Genomic DNA, 20,139 nt, shown 5'->3' with positions numbered 1-20,139 from the left:
TAGCTCTCTTTACTCCTGTCCTTGACCATTCCCACAATTGATGGTCCCTAATGTGACCCTTCAACAGGGAAGCTCTCTCCTTCTGCTCAAACCTTATTTCTGGAGGTCCTTCTATTCTCCTGGCATCAGTTCTCTATGGTAACAACCAGTGATGTACCACTAAATGGAATGGGTCAAGTGATGAGCTGTCTTATTTTTATGTGGATTTTCTTGCTCTACCCACTTCCTCATGATGTGTTAGGTTAAAGTCACACACATAGCTGAGCAGTGGTACTTTAAAGGAAATGCACCTCACGTATATGGTAATATGTCCCTGTTTTGCTTACCTACCTACTGCAGAAATGCCTTCCACATCATGTCCCCACTATGATCACTACAGCTCATGAAATGGCTTTTGGTCCACGCATGTTCTGTACAGCTCAAAATTCTCTGTGTTACTATTCCTTCAGCCTTGGTTTGACACATACTCTCTCTCGCTCTCTCTTTACACACACACACACATGCACACAAACACACACACACATATATATATATATATATATATATATATATATATATATATATATATATATATATACATATACATATATACACACATATATATATATATATATATATATATATATATATATATATATATATGGGTCTACTTCACATAATTGACCCACACTTCACCGAAATGCTTTTCATAGATTGAACATTCACATCAGCAAAAAATTCCACAGGGAAAGGAAGCAGTTGGCCAGTGTTATGAAACTGCCCCTTTCCCACTGTAGTGAAATCTTGGAGTTGGTATATTTAGTAAGGGGGGTGGGGGATTGGGGGTGGAGCAGCCCCATACCTGGGAGGGTTTAACATACTGCTGTGTGTGTGGTGTTCGTAAGGTGGCCAAACTGCTTCCTTTTCACTAATTTGAACATTTGCCTTATTGAACATTTGTCCCAGTCCTCTTCAGTAATACACATCACACCAAATGACATTTGACGACCTTTATTAAATTTCCATAACATAGCTTTGATCACCAACTTTATTAATTACAACTATTCATGATAAGATTCTAAATACAGCATAACATCCTTGTAATGTTAATCAGGGCAGTGTACCTACTCACCCTGCCCCAGTAAGCAGCATCCATACCTCCACTCACTTACTTTACTTATGAAGCAGTGTCCCATCTCACTTCATACACCATTCATTGTAATGCTAATCAGGGCAGCATACCTACTCACCCTGCCCAACAAGCAGGGTCCATACCTCTGCTAGCTTACTTTACTTATGAAGCAGCATCCCAACTCACTTCATACACCATCCATTGAATTACCTTCCACCAAATAAGCACCATCCTTACCTCAGCTTGCTTATCTATTCAGCAAGCTTCCTCCAACTACTCATTTCCTTTCCCCAGAGCCTTGAAATGAACATCCAGACATCAGAGGGAGAACAGAAGAGGGCAAGCCTATCTCTCATCTCTGCCTACGCCCACTGATAAATAACCCTACTCCCCACCAACTAAAAGAGGGAGGGTGGGTGGGTAGCAACTCCACGCCAAATGTCATTGCTTGACCCAACTACACTAGTCTAAACCTCTTAAGCCCCTCCCCATCATTATCTCATTTCCTCCCAACCATCCCTGCCTCCACTTAACCCTTTCACTTCCCCAACCCACTTAACTCTCCCTAATATTAACCTAACCCCCCCCCCCCCATGAAGAAGTCTCGGGACAACTTAGTTTGTTGCCAAACTTTATTTGTCCCGGTCCCCTTCAATAATACACATCACACCAAATGACATTTGACGACCTTTATTAAATTTCCATAACATAGCTTTGATCGCCAACTTTATTAATTACAACTATTCATGATATGATTCTAAATACATCATAACATCCTTGTAATGTTAATCAGGGCAGCGTACTTACTCACCCTGCTCCAGTAAGCAGCGTCCATACCTCTACTCACTTACTTTACTTATTAAGCAGCATCCCATCTCACTTCATACACCATTCATTGTAATGTTAATCAGGGCAGCGTACCTACTCACCCTGCCAACAAGCAGGGTCTATACCTCTGCTCACTTACTTTACTTATGAAGCAGCATCCCAACTCACTTCATACACCATCCATTGAATTACCTTCCACCAAATAAGCATCATCCTTACCTCAGCTTGCTTATCTATTCAGCAAGCTTCCTCCAACTACTCATTTCCTTTCCCCAGAGCCTTGAAATGAACATCCAGACATCAGAGGGGGAACAGAAGAGGGCAAGCCTACCCTTTTCTCCACCAACCAGCCTGACCAGGCTGTTCCCCCTCCCTTCTACCCAAAATTGTTCATCCACTTGCCATAAAGGGAAGAGTCAAGCCAAACATCATTTGGTGTACCCATCATCTGTAAAGTAGCTTAGAATCCCATCATAAACCCCTTTGCCATGCCATCACTGAAACACACCCTAATGAAACTAAATAAAGTAGGATTATTGTGACCCCGTTGTAACACCGGAACATCCACACCAAAAGAACACATACCCTTTTAGCCCACTGCCTTCAAAGCTGAAATCATGGCTCAACCTGAATGTATTGACGGCCTATAACCACAACAAAACCAAAAACTATAACCCCTTGAACTCAAGACAGCACCCAGTCAAACAACTAGTAGCAAATCTCACACCCAAGACCCTGTTAACCATAGCATATCACCTTAGCCCACCCACTACCCAGTTCTATATGTGCAACAATTCCATTACTGTAGGGGACAGTCTAACTCCAACTTTAATGTCCTACCCTAGTTGGCAGAAAACCAGCCCCCCTTTGTCCTACAGCTGCCTTATCCTGCAACCAAGCTTCCTTTAAACCAAGCTTCCTTTAAACCTTCTAACTCCCCTGTAACAACACACCTAGTTTCTAAAACCACCCCAATACAGCCACCTACCTACCATGCTTCCTAAACCCTATCTACAAATTCACCCAAACCCCAAGTGAAATGATCCTTGTGCTATTCTGTAAAACCTTAACCTGGTATGCAACATTAACACTACCTACTCAAGGGACATATTTTGTCACTCCCAAAGATACCACACATTAGGAACAAACTCCAACATCCTGTCCAACACCTCATTGGCCCTTCCCCCAAATACGGTTCAACAACTGTATGAGTGAATACAAGCACCCCAAGATTCCAAGAAAGCAAGGATTGAACTTCACTGGCTTGCAAGAGCCATAGGGATGTAGTCTAATAAGTTCCTGTGCTCCTATTTATGTCGTGACTCTACTCATACCATGGGATCCCCACACTCCCCATAAACCATCCCCGACAGCCCTTGGCCCCCCATACCTACCTCTTCCTTACCCCTATACCAATGCAATAATCAGCTCCCACTAATTAAACAGAGCTCTATCATGCATTACTAAGGTGATTACTCAGACCCTCCTTAGGCTCCATTCCAGTAACAAGAACATCCATCCTATTAAAACATCACCTTTCAATCCACCGCATGATGCCTTCTGCACTTTAGCAATTTCCATCAGTAACTGTTGCCCACGTGTGCTCCCCATGTGTAACCTCCTTGCTCGCCACTGCTTCCATCATCTGTGAATTCACTGTGTATCACCACAACTGGTACTCAGCACACCACCATCTACAAAGAAAAGGAAAAAAACAAATGCTCTAATATGTAAAGAGAAGGCTCCACCTTATAGCCACTTATTCTAAATTACAGCCACAGCATTCCAAGACCCCAGCTGCAAGAAAGAAAAAGATATGTAAATACATAACACACATTCCAAAACATCTTCAAAGACAACCTATCCTGCCAACCCAGAAAGGAATGTACCACCGCCACTCACATCTATGATAAAGCAGCCATAAGTGAAGCTATGCTTCCAATGACCTTTTCAAATATCCAAGATAAATTGAACTACCAGTGTAGTATGTTAAAACTAAACCCTACACATGAAGGGACCAATCAATATCCACAACCAGGTAACCTTGCTATTCCAGACCACCTCCATTAGCCCCTGTACAAGCCAAGCTAAATTTTATTGCAAAGCCATCTACCTAGCTCCTAACCTTCCATCTTCAAATGAGGCACACTAACCAACATAGATATGAACAGCTAGGAGCCACTTATTTAGCTATTATTTTTTTTTTTTTAATTTAGACACTCATTCCCCCATTCATGCTGGCTACCTGGATGTGCAGCCAGGCACCACCCTGGGAAAACATTCACTTTATGCCCAACAACAACACTGATACAACTGAAATGTTGGACCCACTCCAATCCCACATGTACACTCCTAGACATCCACCATCATCACAGGGCTCCGACTGAAGAGATGGAAAACTCAACCTATGTACACTGAATCCATGAACCAAAGAAAGTCAAGAAACAACTCAACCTGCTGAAAAACATCCACAACCATGCAACTTACCCTGAATGTGCACCAAAACCAAGGACAACAAAATAGTTAGAACAATCAGAAACAGCAGCAAACCACTCTATTTCCCAGCAAAACCACACTTCACCAAAACACAACAACAAAACATCGATCACAGAAGTCAGAAACAAGAGACCTATAAAGTCTATTAAGTCAGAATTGAGGAAGTCATTGTAAGTACATTAAACCAACATTAGAGGATGGAATAACAATATGGAACCTAAAGTCGCGGTGGTACAGCGGTAGCGTTGTTGCCTCACAGCATATGGTTCTCCTATTCGATTCTCGGCAGGAGTGCCTTCTGTGTGGAGTCTGCATGTTCTCCCCATGGTTGAGTGGCCTCCGAAAGACATGCGTGAATGGGCGTGCCTTCGCTGAAGGTTGGGAGTCAGGCTGGCAACTCTGCACCATAAAAAATCTACTGCCAATCATTAGCAGACAGGAGTTCCACTGTGGCGACCCCTAACCGGTGAAAGCCAAAACGACAAACATAAGAAGACAAGCATGGCTCAGCTGGAAATACTACAGTGGAATTAAGCCAAGGGCATTCATGGACATGTAAGTTATTATGAAAGACTAAACTATCTGAACGTGTACAATGCCTCGTATAACTATGTAAGATGAGACTGTCTTCAGGTATATAGGGCATTTAGAGACAAAGACCTATAGAAATGTTTGGGGATATCAAGGAGTGGTAGGAAGTCATTAAACAACCAAAGTAGCATACTATATAGGAATGAGAAATGTACTAACTGATTCTTTGTCAGTAGCTGCTACGTAAACTAGAAAGCAAGCCCTAATGTAGAAATTTTCAAAAACAAATTGGACACTTATAGTGTGAAGGACTGTTTTATACATTGTCAAGCTAGAATGCCATTGTTAACCATGCCTGAAATATTTGTATGTATGCAGGCATGTATTATATACCTGTGCTTTCATTTTCAGTTTAGAAGCCCCTGGACAATTTTAGTACCTAATGACCATGATGCTTTTCATCGCACATATTTTTCAGCTTTCCGTCTCTTTCAGATCACTACATCTTAAGTCTCAGAAAATATGTACAACTTCTTTGTCCAGTTCACAATAGTGTACCTGCATGTCGCAAATTTTTTACTATGCATATAGCAGAAAATAGTGAACATGGATCTAACTGCTGCATTTTCATACCCACATTTACCAATGTCATCTTATCATTTCTTTTTCATTTGCTCAATTTTGTCTGAAACAAAATTGTCGCACTCTAACTACTTCTTGTGGTAGTAGAGTAAAAACAAAGCTAATCTGTTCTTTCTTCCTGCTGACCCTGATTGCTTGCCATATTATTTGCTAAGAAAACCTCCGTTCCATCCTCCATTTTACCTTGTCTGTCAGACATTAATTCAATGTTATCTTTATTCACATTTTCATTTTCGGGCTGGATCTGTTTGGAAACAATCCAAAATGAACAAGTCTCCTATATAACAAAACTACATGTCTTTTCCCAATGGCAGCTTTGAAACCATATTTGTATCCAGAAAACAACCAAGCACCATTTCATCTCCAATCCACAGGCAGCCCACCGAAAGCACCATCACATAACACAACCTCATTTTAAATGTCACATTTTGCACACTTTATTTAAAGTGTAGAAAAAACTTAAAAGTTAAAAGATGAAGGATTTGGAATTATACACTGAAAGGCAGAAGAATATAGGAATTACAAAGAATAATTGAATTTAGGAAAGCAAATAATGTACAATATTTCATAACCGGTGAGAGACACACATCAGTATTGGACTGGGTTGTTTTGTATTACAGGAGGCAGGCTTGCAGACTGAAAGAGATAAAATAGCCAGCTGCTGGTGAAATAAAATGTTCATATTTAGTATGTTAAAAGAATGCAATTGTTATAATCCTTCATTTCTGGCTGAATTGGAAAACAAGAAAAGATTGTGTCGCTGTCAGCATGAAAGGCCCAAACTCCCCCCATTGTACTCACAGGTCCTCTCGGTCTCAAATCTGCCATCCAGCAGTTCATGGCAAGAAACCACCATGGTTCAAGCCAGAACGCAATCCATACATCCGAAGGAAAACCAATCCTGCGCGACCGCCCCCAACGGCTACAGGTAAGTCCGCGAACTGATGTTGCCATCTTAATCCGGCCACAAACTCAATTACTCAGAACCCATAACCTCCCTGCCATCCTGAATATGCCCTTCCCTAGCCAATCTCGAGGCCCGTATTCCCACCAATGAACCATCAACTCCTACTACAACATCATCCTAACTTAGCCCAAGAAAACATCTTACGTCATATATTAGGATCTTTTTTTTTTTAAATTCCAACAGAACAACCCAAGTACCCAACATGCACCAGACAAGAAAACAACCACCGATGCAAGCCCCGGTTTCACCCCACCATGCCAAACATCCTAGAAGCAATCACCGACACAAGGGCACAGCCCTGATGCCAGGTTTCATGGAATAAGAATCTTTCTGCTGGATCAACAAAATGTTCAGAGTCTTTAGGATGAATATGAGATTTTCTTTCTTCTTTTTTCACATATTTTATTAGCTAAGTATAAACACATATCTAATAGATATTCAAAAACATACTGATAGTACAAACAAATTTGCTACACTCATGGAAAAACAGGATTTTAAATCTCAGGTATTTTTTCTCTAAAAAGGTAAAATAAAACTTAAATATTTACACCATGTTCTATTATTCTCTCATAATATTACACAGTATCGCTCACGAACTGGCCCAAAAGCAACCAGTGAAACACTCAAGGCTAGGCCACCACATGGCCTCAAGAAGAAACAAACCATGGGCTCGCAAATTTCGCCAACCTTCACCAGATCAGCCCCGGGTCGTCATGGACGTGTCAGCCGCAGTAGCAAGTTCACGCCAAATGTGATTGCTTGACCCAACTACACTAGCCTAAACCTCTTAAGCCACTCCCCATCATCTCATTTCCTCCCAGCCATCCCTCCCGCCACTTAACCCTTTCACCTCCCCAACTCACTTAACTCCCCCTAATATTAACCTAACCCCCCCCCCCCATAAAGATGTCCTGGGACAACTTAGTTTGTTGCCAAACTTCATTTGTTCTTTTTGTCTCTACAAAAAGAGTTTCGGAGAACTGTGGTTCAGTTATGTAACATAGACCTATACATATATCTATCTATCTATCTATATATATATATATATATATATATATATATATATATATATGTATATATATAATAGCAAATCAAAGTTCTTATAATTTTTAAATAATTAACTATATAATGGCATTTTTGTTATACCTTGATCACTATATATTGACTACTATTAAAACATTTTCATAACTTGTTTTTCGGTGGTCATATATATTTTGCCTTGATAAGTCTGTCGTAATAAACCTGCCTGAAAAGTATGAGCCGTGATGTGATTCTGTAGAATCTGTCCTGGTCATGTAAACATTCTGTGCATGCTCTGGAAACTGTCTGGTGATGTTAGAAATGTATCATACTGAATATTTGAAATAGCTGTGTATTCTGTTTAATTTTAATAAACTCACCATATGCTGTGAATTTAGCAAAGCTGAGAAGACCCTTACGTTTAAGAAAAGAAAGCAACTAAATAGGTTTTAACAGATGAGTCAGGTTTTAAATCAATATCATTGTAAAATATAATTTACATCTACTAACATATTCCAGATTTTCTGGGTAGTCATCTTATTAGATGCAGGAGCATACAAATGTAATTTATACTACATCTAACTTTATCTGCTTTATTAATTTCAGGTCTGCAAGTAGTCTCACTAATTTTTGTCTCTGGGTTTCTTAGTGATAGCAGAAAAGCAACTTTACAATTTTGCATCTTTAAATGTACATGTACCTAAGCTTATTATATAGGTAAACCTATCCATGTTATACATATGTCATTTTCTTAATGATATTCACAATCTATTGTCACTTATTTTGGATCAGATATTTCTAATCACTAACTATTTTCGCATGTCAATAGACTAGAAACTAGAACTGATTTTGTATGTAATTCCCACTCAAGAGAATCTGAAAGTAATCACTGCAAAATGCTTACATAAAAATCTGTTTCATAAAAATGTAATCTTTTGAAATAATACTAGAAAATGCTTATAGGTACAGATTCAGTATAGGCTACATGGTCCACTAAGGCTGTGTGCATATTGTGGCATGACACACACATGATAGCATGCCATTTTGTATTCAGTAAGTGATGTACCCGGTGTGTAGAGCTGCACAAATATGGTAAACATTGTGGCATGCTAATGACAGCATAATTAGCTGAATTGTGTGCTAATCAACCAATCCAAGATAGAATAGATATTCAACAAGCTATAAAGTAATCATATAGACTCAATGTAGGTTTTCCCTGCAAATTCCAAAACTTATTGCAATACGGTCATGGACACTACTGTACACGGTAACAATGTCAGGGGCTGCAGTTGCTCTTATACATGTATATGTGCAACAGGCCCAAATCTATGTTGCTGCTGCTGCTGCTAACAGACCCTGACCAAACAGGAGAAGGGTGTTTAGACCCCATTAAACTTTCCATGGTACACATGAGGTGGAAATTATAGAATGCTACAGGGTAGATAAAGGCACATTACAGGAACTCTGCAACCTATGTTTTCCACAACTGAGAGCAAGGGCAAACTGTGGGTAGCCAATACATGTGGACACTAAGGTATGTGTAGCATATTAACTAAAGGAACCTGTCTGAGGTCAACAGGGGATATGCTGGGGGTGTCACATGCTTCAGCATCCAGAATCCTATATCAATTCCAGAATGCTATACTACAACTTACCAGTGATTATATACAGTTTTCCCATGCACCTGAAGACAGAACATCAACTATGTAGGCTTGCTACCCTGTAGCACACTTCCTTGAAGTCCTCAGTGCCAAAGACTGCATGGACATTGAAATCAAAGCACCACACAGGGAACAGGGAAGGGTGTACATAAACAGAAAAGGCTTCCACTCCATTAACTGCCTGGTTGTGTGTAATGCTAAGGGAATCATCCTGAATGTGTGTGCTGGCAACACTGGCAGATACCATGTCTAAATGTTATTTTAACAATAACACTTGTAATGACAGATAATAAGGCTATCTATCTGTGAAAGTCAATCCATGCCAAAATGTCTATGCCAAGAGTGAACTATATAATACACATACAGATAACAGTTTAATCTCCTAATACATATATATAAAAGTTTTATTTGTAACATGTTAACAAATCAAGCATGTACTTGAAAAATACAAGTATATCTTAACAACATCAGAAGCCTTCTGTGCAGATAAATCAAAAGGAATACCAATCCTCTGTGTTCTACAAATGTACAAGTCATCTCACCTTCAAGTTCCCTAGCTATATGTCTACTTTGGTATGGTGTAAATTCAGGCTTCTGTTAACAGGGAAGATGTAAATGAGGTGTGAACTCATTAGAATTGATGAATCTCAAACTTTTGGCTTTGTGTAGCAGATGTAAACATAGTGTAGGCACTTCCTCACTGTTTGTTGCTAATGGCTTGCAACTGTGAATGATTAGTGGGACCCCCTACTCCCTACTTGCAGTGGGTGTGTCAGTCAGGATAGACTTACAAGGCTTAAAAATACTTGTAGCAGTCTTTGAAATGAGAGTGAACAGCACACCCTTCTCAGTTTCTGTGCACTAATAGCAAAACTCTCCTTCCTTTAATGAAAACTGTATTTTACTGTCATGTAATACCATCACACACTTTAAGGACAATGATACAAAATGCCCTATAAACTGTATGTGTGAGAGTACAGCACAGATAAGAGAAGAATGAATACAATATAAAGAGAAGACAGAGCTGCACTGCTGCAAACAATACTCATAAATGGTTGTGTGATCATTCATTGCATTAAATATGTAAGTAACACATGAACAAACAACTGAGAGTGTACAAGTGTTATATACCTTTATGATACTGTGCTGGAAATGGGACTTGCTTTTATGCACAATGATTTGTATTACTGCTGCAAAGCTGTTACTGTGGCAAAGAAAGCTAAGACACCCTTACTGTGTTTTGTAGGTTCAGTAGTCTGACAGTTCAAATCCAGAGTGGTGTAAAAACCTAATTTGTGTGTCAAAATGTATTTTGTAATATTAATTTTTTTTAAATATATTAATATTAACGCAGCATGCAGCTTAGTGCAAGCAGGGTAAAAGGGATAAATACATTAAATGTAATGCTAAGTAACTTGTATGATAAAGACTGCATAAATTACAGCTGTGAATCAAGTATGTGTGTGTGTGTGTGTGTGTGTGTGTGTGTGTGTGTGTGTGTGTGTGTGTGTGTGTGTGTGTGTGTGTGTGTGTGTAGCACATCTGGTAAACATGATAATATAGCATATTCAGATATTGGTTCAAGTCCCGCATTTTATCTTTTAATGATGAAACCTGATAAACACTTGCTACAAGAATAGTACATGTTTAGCTTTGCCTGTCATGTTTGCGCATTGCTTGCCTTCACACAAACATGGTCTAATGGTAGACAATAAATAGACATTGTCAATTTCATAAAAGATACATTGTTACATCTTTTGCCTCCCTTTGCACAACACCACTTAGCATGTTTGGTGTGCTTTGCTATCATGCAAAAACATTAAGTGGAGTTGGTTGGCGGTCAGCACACTCATATATAGTATGAATGTGAAAATATACAGCTGCTGCCTAGTTGTTCCTGTGACAGCAAGTGTAAGTTAAAGGCTACACTAGAATGAGCCTTGGTTCTAGTACAGCAAAGCCCAAAGTTTAATTACTGCGGTTCCAGTTTACTTTGTATAAAAATTAACATTAGAAAAATAATTACACAAAGAAATAAAGACCTTTAGCAGGTGCATTGTGCTGTACAGGATATCAGATATGGATTCAATGTGTAATTGTGTACATTAGTATAATTATGGTTGTACAAATAAACATTTATTTTCTGAACTTTCATGTCATACAAATACATGGTTAAACACTCAGCTCTTTAATGTATATGTATAAGTAATAAGCAGGTCAGATAAACAAGGTCTCAGTTGCAATGACTACTCTGCACATACCTATATTGCTTTCCCTTTGTTCTTCACCCTGCTTGCCCTCCTTTTCACCACTTTCCTATCTACCCCATTTTTACACGTTTAATCTGGTCAAAAAATAGAATCACATACCACACACTTATATAAGGAATCCCCGGTGAAGCCCTTCACTTTTTGTTCTCTGTGTTTGCACAGAGTTTGGCATCATGCATCAATGACAAGTGACGGTGAATGGCTCTTCATGTCCTACTGCATGGTGCAGTTACCTATTTACAATGCTGCTTAAACCCTTTATGCTTAAGAAACACAAAATTAAAGTATAATAAAGGCACTCATATTAAAAATGTCATATAAAATATTTATTTGGAGTGATGATTGTATAAATATGTAACTCCATATGTGTACTGTAGACATAAGTCAGTTAAGCACCATTTGTTTTTATACAGTACTTCATTGTAGTCATTCCCTTTCACATTTCAAATAATTATCACATGTAATTATTTAATACCAACATGTAAACATATGTATAAACATTAGATAGGGCTGGAATAGAACTTAATATCATCTGTGCTCAAAATAAGAGCTCAATGCTCTTACACCTGCTGACACAGAGTCAGCTAGGCAGCAGACATGTTTCTTCCACTCAGTACTGTACAAAGTGCTGACTACCATGGCTTTTCACTTAGTGTGTCTGTGCAGTGGAATGCAAACTAATACAATTCTTATAATTTTCTCAATGAAACAGACACCCCCATTTGCTTGTTGCATAACTACGTGCAAACAGTGAAAGCAGTATACATACATTTTTAAGGTTATAGAATTTATGATACAACACATCCAATATGAACTAGCTATGAACACTATTGTTTCTGTCAGCTGTGTGCACTGGGTCTGTATTATATTCTCGAAAGCTGTAAATAGCAAATGCCATCTGCAGTGAAAATGTCGTGCAGCGAACTGTAAATAGTGAGATCGCACTACAGTGAAGTTTGGAAAATTTGCCCTTTCCTCACTGAAGTGAGATCTCGGAGTTGGTATATATAATTAGTGGGGGGGGGCAGCCCCCCACAATACCGAATTCGCTGCATGGCATTTTCGCTGTAGATAGCATTCGCTGTTTATAGCTTTAGAGGATATAATATAGACCTGTGTGCACCATAGCCAGTATGAACAAGTACTTCTTAAGTTCAGCTAGAGTCCTTAAATGTGTATTTTTATTTTTATTTTATTTTATTTTATTTTACATTTGTTGACCGGGCTAGTCTAGCTGGATACATGTCCTTTTTCAGTAGAGGCCCGGGGAGAAAAGCTCCCACAGTTAACAGTAGTATCACCAAACAATTAGATACAATAAACTACATTAATATAATAATAACACAAATAACAACATCTAAATATACAAGCTGATAGTTTGGTAGGCATTTTTTGAGATGATCATATGACATAGATACATGTGGAGGTAGAAAAGTACTAGAATAAAGCTTGAGAGGCAAAACAGGGATTAGGTACTGATACTGATACTGATCTGTATCTTGCATGTGCAAACACTTTGCCATCAACCATGAGAACCAGCTGCTTGGAGATGAACAAAAAAGTTGCTTATTAGCATATATTACTTATGTTTACTGCCTAGTTAGTCTTCATCACATTAAAGTCCATGTAAAAACACAACCAAAGGGAAGGCACTTTTTAATGCCTGAACACATATTTACACACAGTAATGTGTTTCCTGCACCCATGCACCTGAAACTTGGTATCTCAGTACTTGTTCCCAAATATCAACTAATCTACATAAGTAAATATCAAAAATACTTTGCTACATACCATGTACAACTTTATAATGACAATACACATTCAGAGTGTCTTATACTTGTATTAATGTGCAGAGTAATTCTTCACAAATATGAACACACAAATATGATTACAAAAAATGTGTCTGTGTGTAATAATTTAAGTGTCTAATGCATGCAACATACTGAGAAACACCTGCATATGTTTCATTTCTGTTATATGCATTCCTGTCAGCTGTTTGCATCTAGTTTGACAAGCTGTAAAGTATACCTGCACATTGGAAACACAGCAGGAAATAGTACATCCATACTTCATACAACACACTTATAGCAAGATATGTTAACCAGATCATATAATGATGATGGCATAATCTATAAAGACCACTCTGACAAGTAAAATATATACTTCAGGGGTGATGCACTCATTAAATACTGTATTTTGCAGAAGGGAACAAAATGCTTACATGTGTATTAGATTAGCACAGCAGAAACATTATGTGTATTTCTCTATGCATGTTTAACTATGTGTGTATAGTCAAAGTCCCTTGCAGAACTTTAATCTTGACAGTCATACATGGCTACCCATCCATTTCATACAGGCCTCCCAACTTCATCACTGAAACATGCAATGATGATGTTGTCTACTATAAATTGTCCAGCAGCATTGTAAAAGTCAGACTAGTGCTCTAGTCCTTGCATTAAGGACAAAGATATTTAGCTGGTGTAGTTAAGTAGGGGTTCTAATCTCACTGCCATCAATTGATATGTGTGTGTAGTCAGAAGAATGTAACTGTGTATCTTACTATCACCAATATTGTCCCATGGAATACAAATATTTTGATGGCCGTACATGTCTACACATCCATTTTATACAGGCCTCCCAAATATTCTCTCAGGCATCCAATGATGATGTCATCCACTATAAATTGTCCAGCAGCATTGTATTGCAAAAGTTGAACTTGTGTTGTGATACTTGTGTTAAGTACTGGGCTCACTAGCTGGTGTACACAGCTTGGTAGTGGTTCTAATCTCCTTGTGGTCAGCTATTGTTTGTGTGTGTTGTCAGAAGAGTATGACTGTGTATCCTACTACCAGCAATACAGTCCCATGGAGTACAAATGATTTGACAGTCATACCTGCCTACACATCCATTTCATATATTTGTGTCTGTATTCACTTGGCTGACATTCAAAAGACCATTTTAGACCAGCATGTGAGACAATGCTACTGCCATCTTCTTTTCACCAGACACTGCTGATGACATCAGCTATAAAGTGTTGTTGGACTCTATAAAAGCTAGACTTGTACTGTGGCACTTACATTAAGTGCTGTCCTTTGTAAATAGCTAGGTAGGAGTTCTATTCTCACTGCAGTCAATTGATGTGTCTGTCTGTGTTCACTTGCTTGACATTCAAATGACCATTTTAGACCAGAATGTGAGGGACTGCCACTATTGTCTTCTTCTCATCACACACTGCTGATGTCTTCATCTATGAAGTGCTGCTGGATACTAAAAAGCCAAACTTGTGCTGTGGCTCTTCCATTAAGTAATGTGTAATGTAAATAGTTAGATAGGAGTTTGACCTCTTGGTTGACATTCAAGAGACCATTTTAGACCAGCATGTGAGGCAGTGATAATACCATCTTCTTCTCACCAGACACTGCTGATGTCATCCTCTATAAAGTGTTGTCAGACACTATAAAAGCCAGGCTTGTGCTGTGGTGCTTGCATTAAGTAAAATGCTTTGTAAATACTTAAGCAGAGGTTCTATTCTCACTGTGGTCAACCACTTTGTATGTGCATTCAACAATTAGTATAGGGACAATTTTAGAAAGACATGTGAGTCCATAATTATATCAGATCCTCCTATGAACATCTTCTTGTAACATACACTGATGATGTCATCCTGCATAACATGCACTACGACAGTGTTTAAAACAAACCTGTGCTATGGCAGTAGAATCAACTACCGTGTTTTCAAGCTGCTTTACCTACATATATAAAGGTTCTAATCTAACAGCAGACATCTTGAGTGTGTATAAATCCAAATATTACTTTTGAGACATTTTTACACAGACATGTGACTCCATACCCATGTCAGACAGTTCTCACATGTTCTTCTCAGCATACAATGATGTTATCATACTTCCTAAAGTGCAACATGACAGTGTTAAAGTCAGACATATGTGGTGGTGCTACTGTTACATTGCATGTAATTCATCTTCTATATCTACACAGGTGTAATATTCAAATCAGCCCCAGGCTACTGCTGTGTGCCAGTGGTTGGTGGTACATTATGGTCATTATATGATCTTTGGAACTGCTCTTCATTTCATTACCACTGAGGAGAACCTTTTACGTAGCCCCATGCATCCACCATCCTCCTTTTTCCTCTGGCCACATGACATTCTTTCTGCAGAGGAGTGGAAGAAGTTCTTATGTCAAATATGCATACACACATCATGAAGTAGAGTCCTCCCATGAGCTTCTGCAAGCCATCTCCAGACCACTACATGTGGGATTGCTAATTTTGACATGGTGTGGTGCACATGCCCCATATGGACAGTGGCAGTATATAATGCAATCCAACAAATACACACATACACTATCTTCCATCATATAGCTATAGGAAGTTTGTTTTAAATGATATAATAATGGCTATGATTTTATGTGATGTTGACTGTTAGCCTAATAATCCCCTATGAACAGTTGACATGTTAATGTTGCTGTCAATAGCATGTGCGATATTGAGATGTGGATCTACAGTATAGCTACAAGAAGTTATTACAATCTGTGATGTGAGCTAATGTATTGATGGCTGCTGATACCATTTCATTACATGCTCCATTTATAACAGCTGTAGTAATATGCATCCCAATAACTGTTGACATGGCATGATGCACTTTTTTGTATATTGTTGGTATATTAGGACATGTGTTACTGTAGTGTAGCAAAATCAACATTCTACACAGTTCACATTCCACCATCACAGTGACACTTGCAGTATGGCACAGGCATGCATGTGTCTACATACCATCATTAAATGCTCTGTGACAGCCATCAATATAAATTCATACTGATTACATGGGGACATAAATCTTGTTTCATGTACATGTTGTTATGCTGTGTTACACATAACAATTTATCACATTTTTGATTCAATTACAACCTTGTACAATTCATTCCATGTGCATTTGTGTTGCTATACCCAAGGATTATTGAGGTGGTTAGCAGCACAGTTGTGTGACTATTAGCATTTATGTCAGGAAATGTTCAGAATGAGCCACAAACAATTTATCTGTAATGTGTCCTTATATGGCATCATGCCACTCAAGCACAGCTTTCTTATGAAACACATATAGGCATATGTTGAGCAAATGATTACATTGGTACAGTTGTATGACTGTGTGACTAGTACCAGTGTGTGGAATGCGATGAATGACCATGGGGACATGGTAAATGAAGAAAAATCATGGGGGATTAGTTCCATTATTAAAACAAGTAGACAAGATAATTACAATATAGACAGCACACCGCTCTGAGCAGACCAAGTAGCATGTGACCTGTATACTCAGGTAGGCAGTATGCAGAATGTCCACCAGCATGTGCCCATTGTGGTGACTTGTCTCTTGTATGTAACACAACTCCTGAGTATGTGTGGGACATCCACATCAAAGGGCATTATAGTTCCATTCTTCTCAGCCCTCATCACACTAATAATTGAATACAATTCACCCTTTTGCATATACCTCCCAACACATATTCCAGGGATTAGTTACTCAAGTGTATCACTTTTGCTACAGTGAGCTATCACACATTTTCTCGGCCATACCTAAGTATTCTTTCTGATGCATAAACATTAGGGGTTGACAGTGCAGAACCCCCTTCAAGGTGTTATACAAGACCCATGCTTTGGAACAGGATTCCAATCTACATTAGGGGTAACCCCTCACTAACACTCTTCAAGAGAAACCTTGACGAGTGGATGGGAAAAAGAAAATTTACCCTGGGGATCACTGCAGTGGCTCTGCTGGACTGAGGCACTGGGAACTAATGGCTCTGCTGGACTGAGGCACAAGGAACTAATCTAAGGGGGCGGCGAAAGCCAACACATTCTGGCTAGGCTTATAGATGCCCTTTGGAAGATAGCCTAGTACTTATCTATGAACCTATGTGTGATACATGTTCCTGTGATGCACACAGTAAATACATAACTGATTGACAGCATTAATGGCATGGGTTATACTCATGAAAGTGTGGAATGTGGCATATATATGCCATGCAAACCTGTCAACTAGCCAGAATTGCTGGTAATTTCTACTACAGGTGTAACAGTGTCCCTCTTAACACCTCTAAAAGATGTTAATTTTTCAGGAAGGTATGCTTGATTCCCCTCATAGATTACTGACAAATCATGGTAGTTGTACAAGTGTGTTCTTGCAGAACCTTGTATAATAACTCACAATCACATATGTTACATCAGTGATACAGATTAATGGTGGTATTATTCTGATATTATCCATGATTGTGCATGCTTATGTCTATTGTTGTTGATGAGCCTGTTGCTAAGTGTCCTGCTTGGTTGAGACCTATGTGGACATTACATTTATATTCAGGCAACTCATTTTGCACAGCTTCACAATATGCACCTATACCCTATGATATATACTGTCCTTGATAAATGTCCTCTCCATTGATCATGCCAGGTTGCTTATATCATGAAAAATCTTCCCCATTGATATGTGACCTTGTGTGACAGTCACATAATATACAATAAGCGCATGACTATATGACTATACACACACAGGAAGTGTAATCAGCAGTATGTACTGTATCATGTAGATATGCGATTACTATTCATGCTACAACTGTCTTGTCTTGTTGTTGTGGTGTACATACATTTACATACCCTCATCTGCTGTACATTACTATGTTTCACCTAACTCTTCACCTGTGTTCAATCCTACAATTCATGTGTGTGTGTCCATTTTCAATGCACACACTTTCCCTGAATATGTATTTCTAATGCAGTCTATCTACCCTTACTGATAACTAGCAAAACTTTTATTCAGTATGCCTAAAACAGGTTTGCACACTACTCTGCACTGATTACACTTTCATATGATGTGTTAGAACTGTATACATTGCTTTATATTAACCCCTTGTAGTCATTGTGGATTTTCATGCAATCCCGCAGACCTAGTTTGCAAAATGCTGTATGAAGCAATCTAGCTGTGATCACAGTGTACTGATAGCAAGAAGTAATACCTCAACTCATTTAAATGTAGTAGGAATCAGCAATATATACTATACACCTCTCTAACAAAGGTATCTATAAATGATCTATATAAATTCATCAATGAAATTTTGCTTACATGAATGAAAATTCCCCAAGCCTCATTTCCATGAAAGTCAACCGACCAAAAAAACCTGCACCGATGTAATCAACTACAGTCACACTACAAGGGGTAAGGGAGCAAATGCACAGAAAGAGCACTTAGAACCTGCAGGATTCTCTGACAGTGCTTTTCTGTGAAAATGCCAGCATCGTCTGGGAATCGAGAAAACAGTTTCTTGATTAGCACAACTTAATTTTCCTTTTACTTGGCTAATACTGTAAACTTAAAGATATTCTGCAATTTCTGTCTTTCCAACAAAAGTAACAATCTGTTCCGGTGTACCTGATCAGAGCTTAACTTAAGCCAAAACTAACAAAATTATTGCGAAGCTTATCTTTCATAAATTACTTAAATTTTAATTTTACTATCATTCAAGAGTAGTACCGTAATCGCGGTCTGGCTGCATGTGATGCAGAATTTATTAGAGCAGAAGGAAGTTTCATTGGAACTAGGTAAACTTTATTACACAGCCAAGGAGCTAAGTGTAAACTGTTCAACTCTTCTAACCCTTAAATTCTAAGCACATTAAGGAGCAATCTTGACTGAAGCTTTGTTTTGGGTGGCTGCAGCCTGGCATTTCAAGGCATTTTGGCAAACTATGTACTGGACTGGACTAAAACTTGCATCATGTCTCAGACTAACCCTCAGTCCTGTTTCTCTTCTGCCTGTTTTTGCTTCATCCCCTGGATTTCTGATTCTGTTGATAATTTACTACATTTTCTAACAGAATTTAAACTTAGACATATTTTATATTACCAAGAATACACTTATTTTATACTAGTATTAATATCTGTTGTACCTAGTTTGTAAAATTGCAGTAACCAATGATAATGCATCTGGCTTTTATCCAGAAAACAATACTGTTTTGAGTCAGAAGTTGTAGCCCCTAAAATATAATCTAATATACTGTATTATGTTGACTTGGGTTTTAGATGGCATGCATTAAATAATGTTAAGAACCAAGTATATTCTATGAATCCATGGGTTCTTGACACCCACAGACAACATATGCCTCTTTCCTTTATTGTAGTTAACAGAAAAAAAAAAACAGAAAAAGGAAGATATTTCTTCAGTACCATATGAATTCTGTTTTACCCTTCTTCAGTATGCATATTATACTAATTTCATCTATTTATCACATAAACCCATTGGATCCAACCTAGTGATTTGTTATATACCTTTCTCACAGGTACACCATAGGAAATGGAAGGAATCAAACCTTGGACTTTGAACAATACAATAGCATTTTAGAGCACTGCTCTATTACATTATCTGCTATTACAACTCTTTTTAATTTTAAAATGTAAAATTTAAAATGTATAAGCCTTTCTGTACAATCCTGGAATTATAACTCATGAAATATATGAACAGCACTGGTATAATTATATTAACATGCACCCATATACTGTATTGCATGCACAAACAGATTAAATAATTACTTAATACATTTTAAATA

The sequence above is a fragment of the Protopterus annectens genome, chromosome 8.part0 (genome assembly GCF_019279795.1).
Source record: "Protopterus annectens isolate FY-2018-M chromosome 8.part0, PAN1.0, whole genome shotgun sequence".
Taxonomy (NCBI): Eukaryota; Metazoa; Chordata; order Ceratodontiformes; family Protopteridae; genus Protopterus; species Protopterus annectens.
This window is presented reverse-complemented; position numbering follows the sequence as displayed.